Below are 14355 nucleotides of genomic sequence, written 5' to 3' on the forward strand. Positions count from 1 at the left end.
CGACGACGTAGAATAGTAACCCTATCTGGCCCTTGAGGTAGCTCTTGAGCTGAATCCGTGTCCGGGAATGGACACGGAGCTGTAACCTCATCTGGACTTACAGTTTGAATCTTCCTTATGAGTTGAGGACGCAGAGTTAGGACTGGATTCTGATCCCAACCGGGCGTTGGAACCACCTCTGGGGGGCTTCGTCGTCTCCTTAGCTTATTCCTCAGAAGCCGACGACGTAGAATAGTAACCCTATCTGGCCCTTGAGGTAGCTCTTGAGCTGAATCCGTGTCCGGGAATGGACCCGGAGCTGTAACCTCATCTGGACTTACAGTTTGAATCTTCCTTATGAGTTGAGGACGCAGAGTTAGGACTGGGTTCTGATCCCAACCGGGCGTTGGAACCACCTCTGGAGGGCTTCGTCGTCTCCTTAGCTTATTCCTCAGAAGCCGACGACGTAGAATAGTAACCCTATCTGGCCCTTGAGGTAGCTCTTGAGCTGAATCCTTGTCCGGGAATGGAGCCAAATTCTCAGGCAACTCCTGAGGTGAAGCCAAGAAGTGGGAAGGAGCAGAAGACCCCAGGTAATCAAAGTCCCCAGGATCTGCTGGGGGTGTAGGCACATGAGGGGATTCGGGTGAGAGATCCGAAGAGAGGGAAGACTAGGGCTCTTTGGGCCCTGGGGATTCGGAGGTAGGCTGGACCCTGTCAGGGGGCCACCTCCAAATAGCAGCTGCCTGTATCAGCAGCCACAACAATTGCTCCCTGAGAAGGACCCGTGGGGTCCACAGTCGCAGTAGGGACATAATGTCCAGAGGCTCCGGCGCCAATGAGAGCCGGAACTCTTATGGCAGCTCCGCAGAGCGAGCACCCACTGCAACTGTGTGCCCCGCCCCCACCCTTTATCTGCGACAACCTTTGTTTACGCAGCAACCTTTATTAAGCTCGGGCTGGCTCCATGCGGTCAGGGTGAGCTGTTGCCCACAGTCCCTGAGCCCAAACCCCCTCCCCACAGAGATACAACTGTCTCACACCAGAACATCCCTCCCGCCCTTAGCAGAGCAAGATTTCGGCCACAGACTAGGGTAGCCTCAGGACTCCAGCAGCCCATTATGGTAGGGGCGCCGGAGCTTCCCAAGGACGTCACAGGGCCTCGCCTCTTGGCACATTCAGAAATACTAGCTCGGTTCTGGCAGCCTGAACTCGTCTTCCTCCAAGCTGAAATCCCAGAGATATTCTTCTTCCCCCCAGCAGTACTGCTTCCAAGAAACACAACTGACATGCAAAATGATCACCAGTTGGACACCACGGCCAGGAGGCTGCTGCTGGGTGCGCGGACATGGCTGCGGCAGCTGCGGCAGCTGAGGCGGCGGCCGCGGGCTGCGCTCCGGCCTGAGCGCCCAGCGCCCTCCCGCGGGGCCGCCGGCCTGTCCGCACTGTCCTCAGGTGCACTGGCCAGGCACCTCTTGGCTTGGTGGATACCTGGGGCCTTCGCCTGTCCAGCCTTACTAGGCCGAACTGCTGGGGAGTCCGGCGTCAGGGGGTGCCACGGAGCCAGGGGGAACGGCGAGGCACTGGCGGGAGCCTCCTGGCGGTGCTCCCCCTACCTCCCACCTCCCTGCGCCCCGCCCCGAGGCTGGGGCTTTGGAGCATGCAGCCCGGGAAAACATTAACTTTTGGGCCACGTGCAGAATAGCATCATCTACATGGACATTCCTTCCTCCTACCATCTCAGAAAATCTTTGATAACAAATTGAGAAAATGCAGATGATCTTTCCAACAGATGAAATTGCCAATACTCAAGCTTTTAGAAAAAGAAAGAGGAAAAGGACAGAGACAATGAACTCAGAACATGCAAATAATGACCTGGATAAAGGACCGAGAGACCCATATTCGGGAAATGCCTTTCTGCCCGGTGAGATCTCCAGTGAGGATGAAGAGCCCTTAGCAGAACTGTCTAAGGAGGAATTGTGCACCAAAATAAAAAGCCTGAAAGAAAACTAACAAACACGAAAAGAAAACAGCGGACTTGGACAGTCTTTGGTCATGCTTCAAGTGTTACCACAGGCAGTCACCCAGTTTGCAGAGCTGGTTGGTATGGCAGAAGCCCTGCTTAAAGGTGTAGGAACCACGTCTACGTCTGCATCCACCCTCTGGAGAGCAACAAACAACTCCTCCCCAGACTCATTTACTTCAACATGCAGTAACTCTAATTCTAATTGCAGTTCACCAGTTTCCTTGAAGGCTGAGGAAGAGCATCAGGCTGATAAGAAGCAGTTCAAGATTGAGAAATGGCAGATTGCCCGTTGTAATAAGAGCAAGCCTCAGAAGCTTATTAATGACTTAATGCAAGTGCTATACACAAATGAATATATGGCCACACACAGCCTGACGGGAACAAAATCCTGTACTTCAAGGGACAAAGCCGGAAAACCAGCTATGAATCAGAATGAAGTTCAAGAAATCATAGGAGTAACAAAACAATTATTTACCAATACGGATGATGTTTCAATTAGGAGTATGATAGGGCAAAAGCTAAACAACTGTACCAAGAAGCCAAATTTAAGCAAAAATCCTAACTCTCAGGATATTAAGTAGATTATTTTGGTATTACAGGTATCTGTAACAAAGCTCCTTCAGTTCTAAATCTAGCATTGGATTTTGTGGAGAATCTGCAACCCTCCTGGCAGTGAGCAGAGACAGACATCTGCAGTGACAAGCTGAAAGACATCGTATCATCACTGGGCTCCCTGAGGGACCAACAAGCTCGCTGAAGAAGCTGCATGTAGGTAGAATCCCTCCTAAATACCAGTGATGCATCAGACCAGAGAATTTCTCCCAATCAAATAAGCGTGCAATATCATTTTTTGGAAACATGCATTTCCTGATCCCCCCATACTACTCTGTACAGCTAACTTAACTGGATAGTCAGAATTCTTATCATAGCAACAAAAATTTCAATCTTTAAGATTATTCATTGTCCCAACTGATCATTATACATTTATTATTATCAATGACTCCTCTTTAGAGTGTTTGAATCTTAGTGTAAGTACATGTTTGGAAAAGTAAACAGTGAAATAATCGATGTTCACAAATATGAGAGCAGCAAATTCAGATAATAATGAAAATCTGATAATCATGACTAACAAGTAGTAAGATTTTAGCAATAAAATTATAGAATTATTCCATTATCTAAAAATGTATAAAATAGGAATATGAAAAAAATCTTGCAGGTGTCAAGATTTTTATATTTTAATATGACTCTACTCTAACACACACACACACACACACACAAATCCAGGTTTGGGGGATTATTAAAACAATGCATTGATTTTCAGAATTTCCTTTTTGTTTGTTTACCAGACATGTTTTAACTTTTTATTGCCCAAAGTATATTAACTACATATGTGTAATATAAAACATCAATATCGCCTAAGACATCCTATAGAAGATATAACGTCATATCTATTTGGTTGACTATGTTGCTAAACAGCTTAGTTTTTGCCGGGAGCCAAAACATATCACAAGAATGCCCCTTGCTATCTTGATTTTACGAGCAAACTATTCTCAGGAATTCAACCATAAACAGCAACGGTACTTTCCCCTTGCATATCTCTTCAAAAATGCACCCGCTGCCTTAGGGTCCTTCTCCTAGTAATTTTCCAGAAACTAGCCCCCTCCCCGCCCTGTTAGGAATAGCTCTTAGTTACTTCCTCGTTTGAATGCTTATAAGTCCAGCTGAAAAATAAACTCTTCGGAGCTTGATCAGACTCTTGACTTGCTCTCATTCTTTCGTGTCTCTTGTCCCCTCTTTCGACTGACCCCTTTGTTTCCCAGGTCCCCGTTGAATTCCCCGCGGGCCGGGGCAATTGGCGCCCGACGAGGGGCAAGGGTACGGGGGTGTCATCGAACGTTGCTGCCAGTAAGGGTACCCTTATCATTGGATTGCCGCAACACCAAGGTTGTGAGTGAAAATCCGCACTGTGATCGCCGCGCCACAAGAAGGACTTGAGTGAAGATCTGCACTGAGATCGCCGCAGAATTGCCCACCTGCGAGTCTGATCCGTCAAGGTAAGAGAAAGCAACGAGTTTATGGGACAAACGTTAAGTAAACATGACTTGTTTATTCAGGGACTCAAGGAGTCCCTCAAGACACTAGGAATTCGGGTAAAGAAAAAAGATCTCTATAAATTTTTTGTTTTTATTGGTGATATCTGTCTTTGGTTCCCCCAAGAAGGCACTATTGATGTTCTGAGATGGACTAGAGTCGGTGATTGTCTAAAAGATTATTATAGAACATTTGGCCCCGAAAAAATCCCCGTTCATGCATTTTCCTACTGGAACTTGATCTATGATATTTTAAAAACTTACAACCAATGGCCTGATATCCAAGAAGTTGTTAAAGAAGGAGAAAAGGTGCTTAAAGAACACTCCAGACCACCCTCAGCCTGCCCTTCTGTTTCTGTTCCTATGCCTGAGTCTGACACTCCCCCCAATCCTGAACCTCTCAAACCTCCTATTAATTCCCTATACCCCTCCCTCGAGGAGCCCCCTCCCAACTCCCTCTCCCCCGAAGAAACGACCACCCGGGAAGAGGAGGCCGCTAAGTATCACCATTCTGACTGGCCTCCCTTCCCATCCATCCTAAATCATCCCCCTTCCTATGCTTCTGCCCCTCCATTTTGTGCTCCAATTCTAGGCGTAGATATGCCAATTGAAAATGTCAAACGCAAACTATGTCAAGAGGTCTCCTCCCTTAAGGACTTACTCTAAACAAGGAAGGAACATTTAAAACTCATTCAAGAGTTACGTGCTTTAGAATTGGAGCTAAAAATTCCCCCCCCACCCCAACGTTCCATAAACATAGCTCAAAAGAAAAACCTTTAAAGGCGCTGCACACCTTTCCTGTAACTAAGATAAAAGGGAATCCCCCTTCCGAATCAGAACCAAAACCCCCCTCTGATGGGGATGAACACCCCTCGGCAGATGAAGCCTCAGATAATGACCACGAGGCCTCTGACTCAGATGCTGAAAAAGCTGAAACTACCGATCAGCAGTATCGTCGCTTGAATTTCAAGCATGTTAAAGAATTAAAAACTGCTGTGTCCCTCTATGGCCCCACAGCCCCTTTCACTATATCTATAGTTGAATCTCTGAGCGAGCGGTGGCTCACCCCAAATGACTGGTTCTTTATAACCCGTGCCACCCTGCCTGGAGGTGATTATGTCCTCTGGAGAACCGAATATGCTGATAACTGCAAAGAAACAGCAGCCCGTAATCTCGAAAATAAGACCTCCAAGAAATGGACTAGGGATAAACTCATGGGACATAGTCCCTATGATAGTAACATCATACAAGCTAAATTTTCCCCCGGCCTCCTGGCCCAAATACAGAATGCTGCCCTTAAAGCATGGAGAAAGCTCCCTCCCAAGGGATCGGCAACTACCTCCTTGGCCAACATTCGACAGGGCCCTGACGAGCCTTATAGTAATTTCATCAGCCGCCTTACCGATGCGGCTGAGAGGCTCGTCGGCCAACAAGAAAATGAAAGCGAGTTCATTAAACATCTCGCATTTGAAAATGCAAACCCTGCATGTCAAGCCGCCATACGGCCTCACCGCAGCGGCAAGACCATTTCTGATTATGTTAAACTTTGTGCAGGTATCGGCACCGCTCACTCCATGGGACTCGCTGTTGGAGCCGCCCTTAAAGAATTCGCTCAGGGAAACAACCCAAAAACTTGTTTTAGTTGTAAACAACCAGGACACTTTTCTAGAGACTGCACGGCCCCTAAGGCCGAACGACCCATACCGCCCACTCTTTGTCCAGGATGCAAGCGAGGCAAACACTGGGCGTCCGAATGCCATTCAAAAACAGACGCCCAAGGCAATCCCTTACCTCAGAAGCAGGGAAACTTCCTACGGGGCCAGCCCCTGGCCCCCAAACGGGCACAAACCCCTGGGGCCATCAGGTTTGTCCCCCAAAACCCGCCCCCTCAAGTCCAAGCCTCCTCTCCCTCTCCCGAGCAACTGCCGGCAGCGCAGGACTGGACCTCTGTTCCTCCACCAGCGCAATACTAACACCTGAAATGGGCATCCAAATCCTCCCTACTGGGGTTTATGGTCCCTTGCCCCCCAACACTTTCGGACTTCTTCTTGGCCGTGCCAGTACCACCCTACAAGGCCTCACTATTCCCCCCGGCATCATTGATAACGATTACACCGGAGAAATTAAAATACTTGCTTCCGCCTCCCTGGGCCCTATAACCATTCACCCAGGCCAAAGAATAGCTCAGCTAATATTACTTCCCCTCTTACCCTCCAACCATCCTTATTCTCTAAAAACCCGGGGTACTCGTAACCTCGGTTCCTCTGATGCCTATTGGGTCAGACAAATCACACAAGAAAAACCCCTCCTTAAGCTACAATTAAACGGCAAAACTTTTGAAGGGTTACTTGACACTGGGGCAGACGTCACAGTAATCGCCAGTAAATACTGGCCCCCTTCCTGGCCCCTCACTACTTCCCTAACCCATCTCCGGGGTATTGGCCAAACCTCCAACCCCCAACAGAGTGCTGAAATCCTCAAATGGACAGACGAGGAAGGCAACACTGGTACTGTCCAACCTTATGTTGTGCCTGGCCTCCCAGTCAATCTCAGGGGCAGAGACATCCTGGCCCAACTAAGACTAATTATGTGCAGTCCAAATATGAAAGAAAATGCAGCCAGATGGCTGCCTGAAAGATTAGTAAACCAAATTGATAACAATTCTAAAATCCAGGGAGAAAAACCTCCCTGAGATTATCTTTCTCCTTTCCCTTCCAGAACCACGGATTTCCATCCATGATGCTGCCTTATCTCCTGATCTTCTGCCTTCCGGCACTGGGCCAACCTGTTCCAGCAGTTACCAAGCCCTTCGCTTGGCGCTTTTATTTAACTGAAAATTCGACCGATGAAAACACAGATTGACAAACTTCATAAGCTTAGCTTAGATTTACAAAAACAAAAATTTTCTTCTGAGGCAAACGAGTGATGGAAATCCTCCATGTACTCCTTACTCATGCCCCTTGCAGGTCCCCTTATTCTTGCTATTAATAATCACCCTTGGACCCATTATTTTTAACAAAATCATGAATTTTATCAAATCACAGATTGACTCCCTGGCATCAAAACCCATTCAAGTCCATTATCATAGACTCGACCTTGCAGACCGGGGCCTTGCCGAACCTAACAACGAAGATATTCCTCCGGGAACCGCGTAAGCACTCAGAGCTATGCACGTTGACTCACCATCATATGTGAGTACAACCTGGGTACCTTTTTACGGGGTGCAATAAAGACACTGCAGAGGGAAGGCATAAACAGCCTCTCTGAGTCCCTTGGAAGCAAACCTGATTTGCATAGAGGTTAGCGTCGTAAAAATTTCTCCTCTCCTCCCCAAAAGACGCTCAAACTTATCATGCGGTCATTATGCCCGCGGGAGGAATCAGGTCAATACTTCCCCCCAAAAGGTTAATGCCCTCTCTTCTACGCTGACAACTGACAGACCCCAACAATTTAAAAAACTAAAAGGGAGGAGATGCCGGGAGCCAAAACATATCACAAGAATGCCCCTTGCTATCTTGATTTTACAGCAAACTATTCTCAGGAATTCAACCATAAACAGCAATGGTACTTTCCCCTTGCATATCTCTTCAAAAATGCACCCGCTGCCTTAGGGTCCTTCTCCTAGTAATTTTCCAGAAACTAGCCCCCTCCCCGCCCTGTTAGGAATAGCCCTTAGTTACTTCCTCGTTTGAATGCTTATAAGTCCAGCTGAAAAATAAACTCTTCGGAGCTTGATCAGACTCTTGACTTGCTCTCATTCTTTCGTGTCTCTTGTCCCCTCATTCGACTGACCCCTTTGTTTCCCAGGTCCCCGTTGAATTCCCCGCGGGCCGGGGCAAGTTTTAGCTGATTTATTTTAATCACAGCAGAAGAAAAATGAGTTGAAACAATCATATGGGTTGAATAATCACACACACAAATCATTTTGTAAATCAATAGAAGATTAAACACCCAAAGCCTTCCTGCAGGTCAGGTTGTCATACATGATAACTCTACAATGAGAAGCCATGCTTCTTCACTGCACAAGGTCATGTTTAAACTTGGAAAAGAGAATGCTACAATAGTTACAAAGTTCAATATCCCAGATCCAGGGCACATTCCATAAATGTTGCTTGATAACAATGTAGTTGTATAAATTAAATGTTCTTAAAGAAACAACTTATGTAACATTTGCTACTTTTACTTAACCATAAATAAATCCCACTGAAAAGATAAAAAAACATGAGCACCATTTAGGGCGGCAGGCAGAACACACATTTGTTCCATTGGTTATTTACTCCAAAATGTTGCCATTTCTCCTCAACTTTCAGTATCCTTTCTTCCACGTTTGACAATTAATTCACCACTCTATCATGTGGGGGCTGCCATGGAATCAGAGATGACTCTGAAATTTCTGTAGGAAGGGTTTTAAGAGTTGAGCAATTCAACTTAGCAGAGAAGGTATTGCTGCAAGTGAATAGCCCTTTAGGTCAGCAATGGGCAAACACAGTCAATAATCTAGAAGGTCTATCCTGTACGCACACATGGAGAAAGACACATAGTGTGTTAAAGTCAGCATGTTAAATTATTATCTTCAAATACTACTATAACAGAACCCAAGTGACTTATTTCACAACTCTTCAGTGTGTATCACTCTTAGGAAAATGTGGAACTCTGAGAATATTTCCGGTGCTTTTACTAAAGTCCTGGCTCTTGGCTCTAACCCCTTATTTGAAGTTTGGAGAGCAGAAGTGAGGACTGTTAGAATTCTAATATGGGTGCAGACACAGGAGAGAGGTTTGTCTCTCTCACTTGGAGATAAAATAGTACTTCGTCTTTTTCCCAGAATCTAGCATATGACTTGGTGCACAGTAATGGTTTTAAAGTTGGAGGTGATTCCAAGATTTACCTCATTTAGAGATGACCTGTTGTTAGAATCAGATTTCTGAAATTGGTGCTGACTTTCTTCCTTCCTCTCACATTTCACAGGAAATGAGTATTCTTTTTTTTTTTTTTTTGAGTCAGAGTCTTACTATGTGGCCCTCAGTAGAGTGCCGTGGCATCACAGCAACCTCAAACTCTTGGGTTTAAGCGATTCTCTTACCTCAGCCTCCCGAGTAGCTGGGAAGAAACTAGTATTCTTAAAGTTTGACATTTTCTTTACTGGTTTTATTTAAATAGAATTATAATAATTTGCCTTAAATAGAATAAAACTTCAAATACTTTTTCAGACTTCAACCACTTTCTCTTTCACTCCCTTCTTCAAAACAAAACACTTTGCAACTCTGGAGCAAGTTAAATAATCAAAAACCTAGCCCCAAATTAAGTTCCCCTGACACAAAACACATTTTTGGCTCCTTAAAAAAAAATCTCATACATAGTAAATAATGATAACTTTAGAAATTACTTTAGCAACTTAGTCCCTAATTAAGGGACTTCACATACAGTTATGCATTGCTTGCCATATGAGGAGGAGCTTGAAAAATGCATCATTAAAAAAAATGCAATTATGGGGAAAGGGCCAAGGAAGGGGAAGGGAGGGGGAAGGTTTTGGTGGAGGGAGAGTAATGGGTGGGACCACATCTATGGTGCATCTTAGAATGGGTACAGGTGAAACTTACTAAATGCAGAATACAAATGCCTATATACAGTAACTAAGAAAATGCCATGAAGGCTACGTTGAACAGTTTGATGAGAATATTTTAGATTGTATATGAAAGCAGCACATTATACCCCTTGATTGCACTAATGTACACAGCTATGATTTAACAATAAAAATAAATAAATTAAAAAAATGCATTAGGCAATTTAGTTGTTGTGGTATAGGTGGTATACGTGTATCCTGTTATATACCCAGGCTATATGGTATGGCCTATTGCTCCTAGGTAACAAATCTGTACAGTATGTTATGGTACTAAATATGGCAGGCAACTATAACACAGTGGTGAAGTATTTGTGTATCTAAATATAGAAAAGATACAGTAAAAATATAGTAGAAAAGATTTTTAAAAGGTACACCTGTATAGCCTTGTTATATTTTTATGAGATTACCATGACATATGTAGTTTATTGTTGACATAAGCTTGTTAGGTGGCACATGACTGTAATTGATTTACAGAAAGGATCTTCAGCAAAATATTCCATCTAAGATAAGTAGATGTTGAATTCTAGGTAATAAGCTACATTAGAAAGGCATAATAGTTTTTAAAAGCTATAGCATAATCACACTTAGGTCAATAATTACTTTCTGCTCAAATTCCTGGGATCCTGTTTTAGGGGACTTAAAAAGTCTTCTCTTCAATTAGCCTAGAATCCCTAACCCCAGGTGGGAGAGACTAACTGAGACCTGCTCGTCACACTTGGGGGGAGTGGGGGACGGGGATATCGAGCATCGGCAAAGAAGGCCCAGATCTGTCAGCAAACTGTGAGTTACCTGTGATATACCCTTAAAGATGGACAGAGATGGCTCACTGAGGCCAGGGAGCAGACTGTACTTAAGATCCCAAACCCAACAAACCCCAGGCAAGTGCGAGAGTTTTTGGGGTCTGCAGGGTTCTGTTGACTTTGGGTACCAGGCTTTGCTGAAATTGCAAAACCCCTCTATGAAGCCATGAAGGAGGGACACCCCTTCGAATGGACAACAGAAAGAGAACTTAAGACTGCTCTGCTCTCTTCCCCCACTTTGGGACTCCCTGATATTACAAAACCATTTCATCTCGATGTAGATGAACATAAAGGGATAGCCCTATCTCCTGGGATGTGTCCCTATCTCCCGGAGTGTGTCAGAACTCTCCCCACCCCACCCCCACCCTTCTGGCCGTTGAGATTGGCGGGACCCTATCAGCTTTAAATTCTAGTATAGGCATAAGAGATAACCAATCCAAAGGCCACACTTTGCTTCCCATGCCCCTCACCCCATATCCACTGCATAAAACCCCCAGCCCATGACGAGTACAGGGCTCTGGGCTCTAGGTCTCACCAGCTGCGTCTGGGGGAAGGCCGACAGCCTTGGTTCGAGCCTGAATAAATGCCCTCATGTGATTTGCATTGGTGTCCAGCTCTCTCTTGGTGATTCCAATTCTCGGATGCAACACCATAATGAGACATTCTTTTGATTTCTAAAAGCAGAAAATAAGGGCATTTTCCTGGAAATTTCCTCATCTCACATTTTAATTTTTAACATAACTGTAAGGACCAAGTTAACTCCATTTTGTTAAAACTAACTTCATCTTGTCCCTCAGTCTTCATTTTGCAGCTGCATACCAAAGGCATTAGGCAACCTGCTCCCTTCCCTGCCCCCCTGTCCTTGCCCCATGATCTGTGCCCTTGCATAATGTCTGCTCCGAGTGATAGCAACACTCTCCCAGACACCCAAGGACAAATACTGCTCAGTCCCCTAGACCCCTATTAGCTCGCCCCAGCAGCTCACCTCACACCCCCTCCCTTTTCTATCCTTTCTGTACCCTTAAAATCCTCCCTCCTTTTCGAGATCAGGGTTTCTCTGCTCTCCTGCTGCACCAGGACCAGGGAGCCCAGGCTCAAGCTTATAAATAAAGACTTGGTCTCCGGGTGATTTATGTGGGGGATCTCGTGACTTGGGCACAACAATAACCATTTATTAAAAATATGTATGAAGTATCAACTGTGTTTGGTCCAAAAAACTTTATGATCTTACAGGCAGGAACTAAGGAATTTACAATTTGTAGGAAATAAAAAATGTGAAAACAAAAATGTTCAATCATGCCTGGGCATGGTGGCTCATCCCTGTAATCATAGCACTCTAGAAAGCTGAGGTGGAAGGATCACTTGAGCTCAGGAGTTCATGTCCAGCCTGAGCAAGAGTGAGACCCTGTTTCTACTAAAGACAAAAATAAAATTAAAAAAAAAAAAAAACAACCCAGCCGGCATTGTGGCAGTACTTGTAGTCCCAACTCCTTAGGCAGCTGAGGCAGGAGGATCATTTGAAACCAGGAGTTTGAAGTTGTTATAAGCTAGGCTGATTCCAATAGCCTGGACAACAGAGTGAGACTCAGTCTCAAAATAAAAAAAGTTCAATCATAATATGATTAAATACTAAGGCATTAAATGGGGGTCAAAATGAGGGTCAAAGTGAGTTCAAACCTGGGATAGAGACCCCTGTAGACATATTAGAAGCAAGAGACAAGTATTGACTCCCCGGGAACCAAAATTCCACCAAATACAATATACAAAGCTTCGCAGATAGACAGCATTTGAACATTTTATTGGTAGAAACTGGCCTATATATTGTAGACAATACAAATTCCTTCAAGGCAAACTAAAGCCATAGGCTTTTGGTCTAAGGATTTTGTGTATGTATGAGGGATATCTTTGCATACTAGGGAGAGATAAACAACACAAACATCTAGTCTGGTGCTTGAAGGTTATTACTCAGACTTGACAGTTGGAAGGCTGAGACTTATCAGGGCCATCTCTTTTAAAACAGTCTACCTGCTGAGCAGGGAAGTAAGACTTCCAGTAGAAGGGCTGCCCAGGTTGGAAGGCTGAGACTTATCAGGGCCATCTCTGATTTTTCAGTCTCTGACCCTTCAGGGCTACGAAGCAGACAGCAATTCTGTTCAGGCACTTCCTGTTCATCAAGTTTCCTGTAACAGTCACAATGCTGTAGAACTCAACAGGGACACAATCAGTGCCATTCAATAGCACAACCACTTTCACAGCTCACAGGAAAGCAGCCAATTATGTGTACTACATAGGAATCATATTCACCCAATATCAATGCCGGAAATGAAAGCTGAAACTGAATTCTTGATTCAAAAAACATAATCTAATAAACTTTCTCTTCAACAGAATTCATTTATCTATTTATTCAGGTAGAAAACAACACTGATAATAGTTAACATATTTTGTCTGTTTACTACGTAAGCATAGTTCTGAGTTTTTGCATTTGTCACCTCACTTACTCATACAATTATCTCCCATATGGTAGGTTGAATTACTAACTTCATTTTGCAGAGAAAATGACTGTAGCTTAGAAATATTAACCATCTTCAAATCTCTCTGGTTATAAAACCTAAATTACATAAAAAATCTTGAAGAGATTGAGTTAGAACTTGAACCCAGGTGTTCAAAGCTTATAGTCAGGCTGGGCTTGGTGGCTCATGCCTGTAATCCTAGCACCCTGGGAGGCCAAGGCAGGTGGATTGCTTGAGTTCACGAGTTCATGAACAGCCTGAGCAAAAATGAGGCTGTCTCCACTAAAAATAGAAGAACTGAGGCAAGAGGTCCACTTAAGCCCAAGAGTTGGAGGTTGCTATGAGTTACGACACCACGGCACTCTACCCAGGGCAACAGCTTGAGACTCTATCTCAAAAAAAAAAAAAAAAAAAAATCTCATAATCAGTATTCTGCATGCTAGGCAAACAATTGAGAAAGAATACCTGGATCAAAGACTTTCTATGTGAACTGAAGCAAGTCATTTTACACCTACAAAATGCGTACAATAATATTTGCTGTCATTTTTCTCACAGATGTCACAGAGAACAAATCTGAGACCATTTCTGTAGAAGAATTTAGTGAATAAGAACATAAGATGGAGTGTTTTAGATATCCATATTTTCATCCACTTAACTTTACAAAATCCCAGTACTTTGGGAGGCTGAGGCAAGAATATTGGTTGAGGCCAGGAGTTTGAGACTACCCTGGGCAGCATAGTGAGATCTTGTCTCTATTTTTAAAAGTTATTTAAAATTGGCTGGGTACCTATAGCTCAATGGTTAGAGTGCTGGCCCCCTGTACCGGTGTTGGTGGGTTTGAACTCAGCCTGGACCTGCTAAATAAAACAAAATAAAACAAACAAACAAACAAACAGAAAAAGACAACAACAACAGACATTTTGGCTTGGTGCCTGTAGCTCAGTGGTTAGGGTGCTGGCCACATGTACCAGGGCTGGTTGGTTTAAACGCAGCTAGGGTCTGCTAAACAAAAACCAACAAACAAAAAAATAGCCAGGCATTGTGGCTGGCACCTGTAATCCCAGATACTTGGGAGGTGAAGGGAAGAGAATCGCTTAAGCCCAAGAATTTGTGACGCCACTGCACTCTACCAAGGGTGACAAAGTGAGACTCTGTCTCAAAAAAAAATAAGTATTATTTAAAATTATAAAAATATCTAAGCTTACTGGCTCACGCCTGTAGTCCTCTGGGAGGTTGATGTGGGAGGACTGATGGAGGCCAGGACTTCAAGACATACCTAAGCAAGAGTAAGACACCATCTCTAGAAAACAGATTAGCTGGGCTGTAG

At 44.4% G+C, this 14355-nt stretch overlaps 1 long non-coding RNA gene and 1 pseudogene across 1 annotated transcript; one reads left to right on the forward strand and one right to left on the reverse strand.

The window, feature by feature from the left end:
- Positions 1-1531: 1531 nt before the first annotated feature.
- LOC128583286 (BEN domain-containing protein 6-like) lies at positions 1532-8227 on the forward strand (annotated as a pseudogene).
- A 184-nt stretch (positions 8228-8411) lies between these two features.
- LOC128583294 (uncharacterized) lies at positions 8412-13419 on the reverse strand. Its single transcript, XR_008379440.1, has 3 exons — positions 12544-13419; positions 11054-11192; positions 8412-8488 (listed from the first exon to the last, which is right to left on the reverse strand). It is a non-coding gene; the product is annotated as an uncharacterized LOC128583294 (long non-coding RNA).
- Positions 13420-14355: the final 936 nt, after the last annotated feature.

This window comes from Nycticebus coucang, chromosome 4 (assembly GCF_027406575.1).
Source record: "Nycticebus coucang isolate mNycCou1 chromosome 4, mNycCou1.pri, whole genome shotgun sequence".
Taxonomy (NCBI): Eukaryota; Metazoa; Chordata; class Mammalia; order Primates; family Lorisidae; genus Nycticebus; species Nycticebus coucang.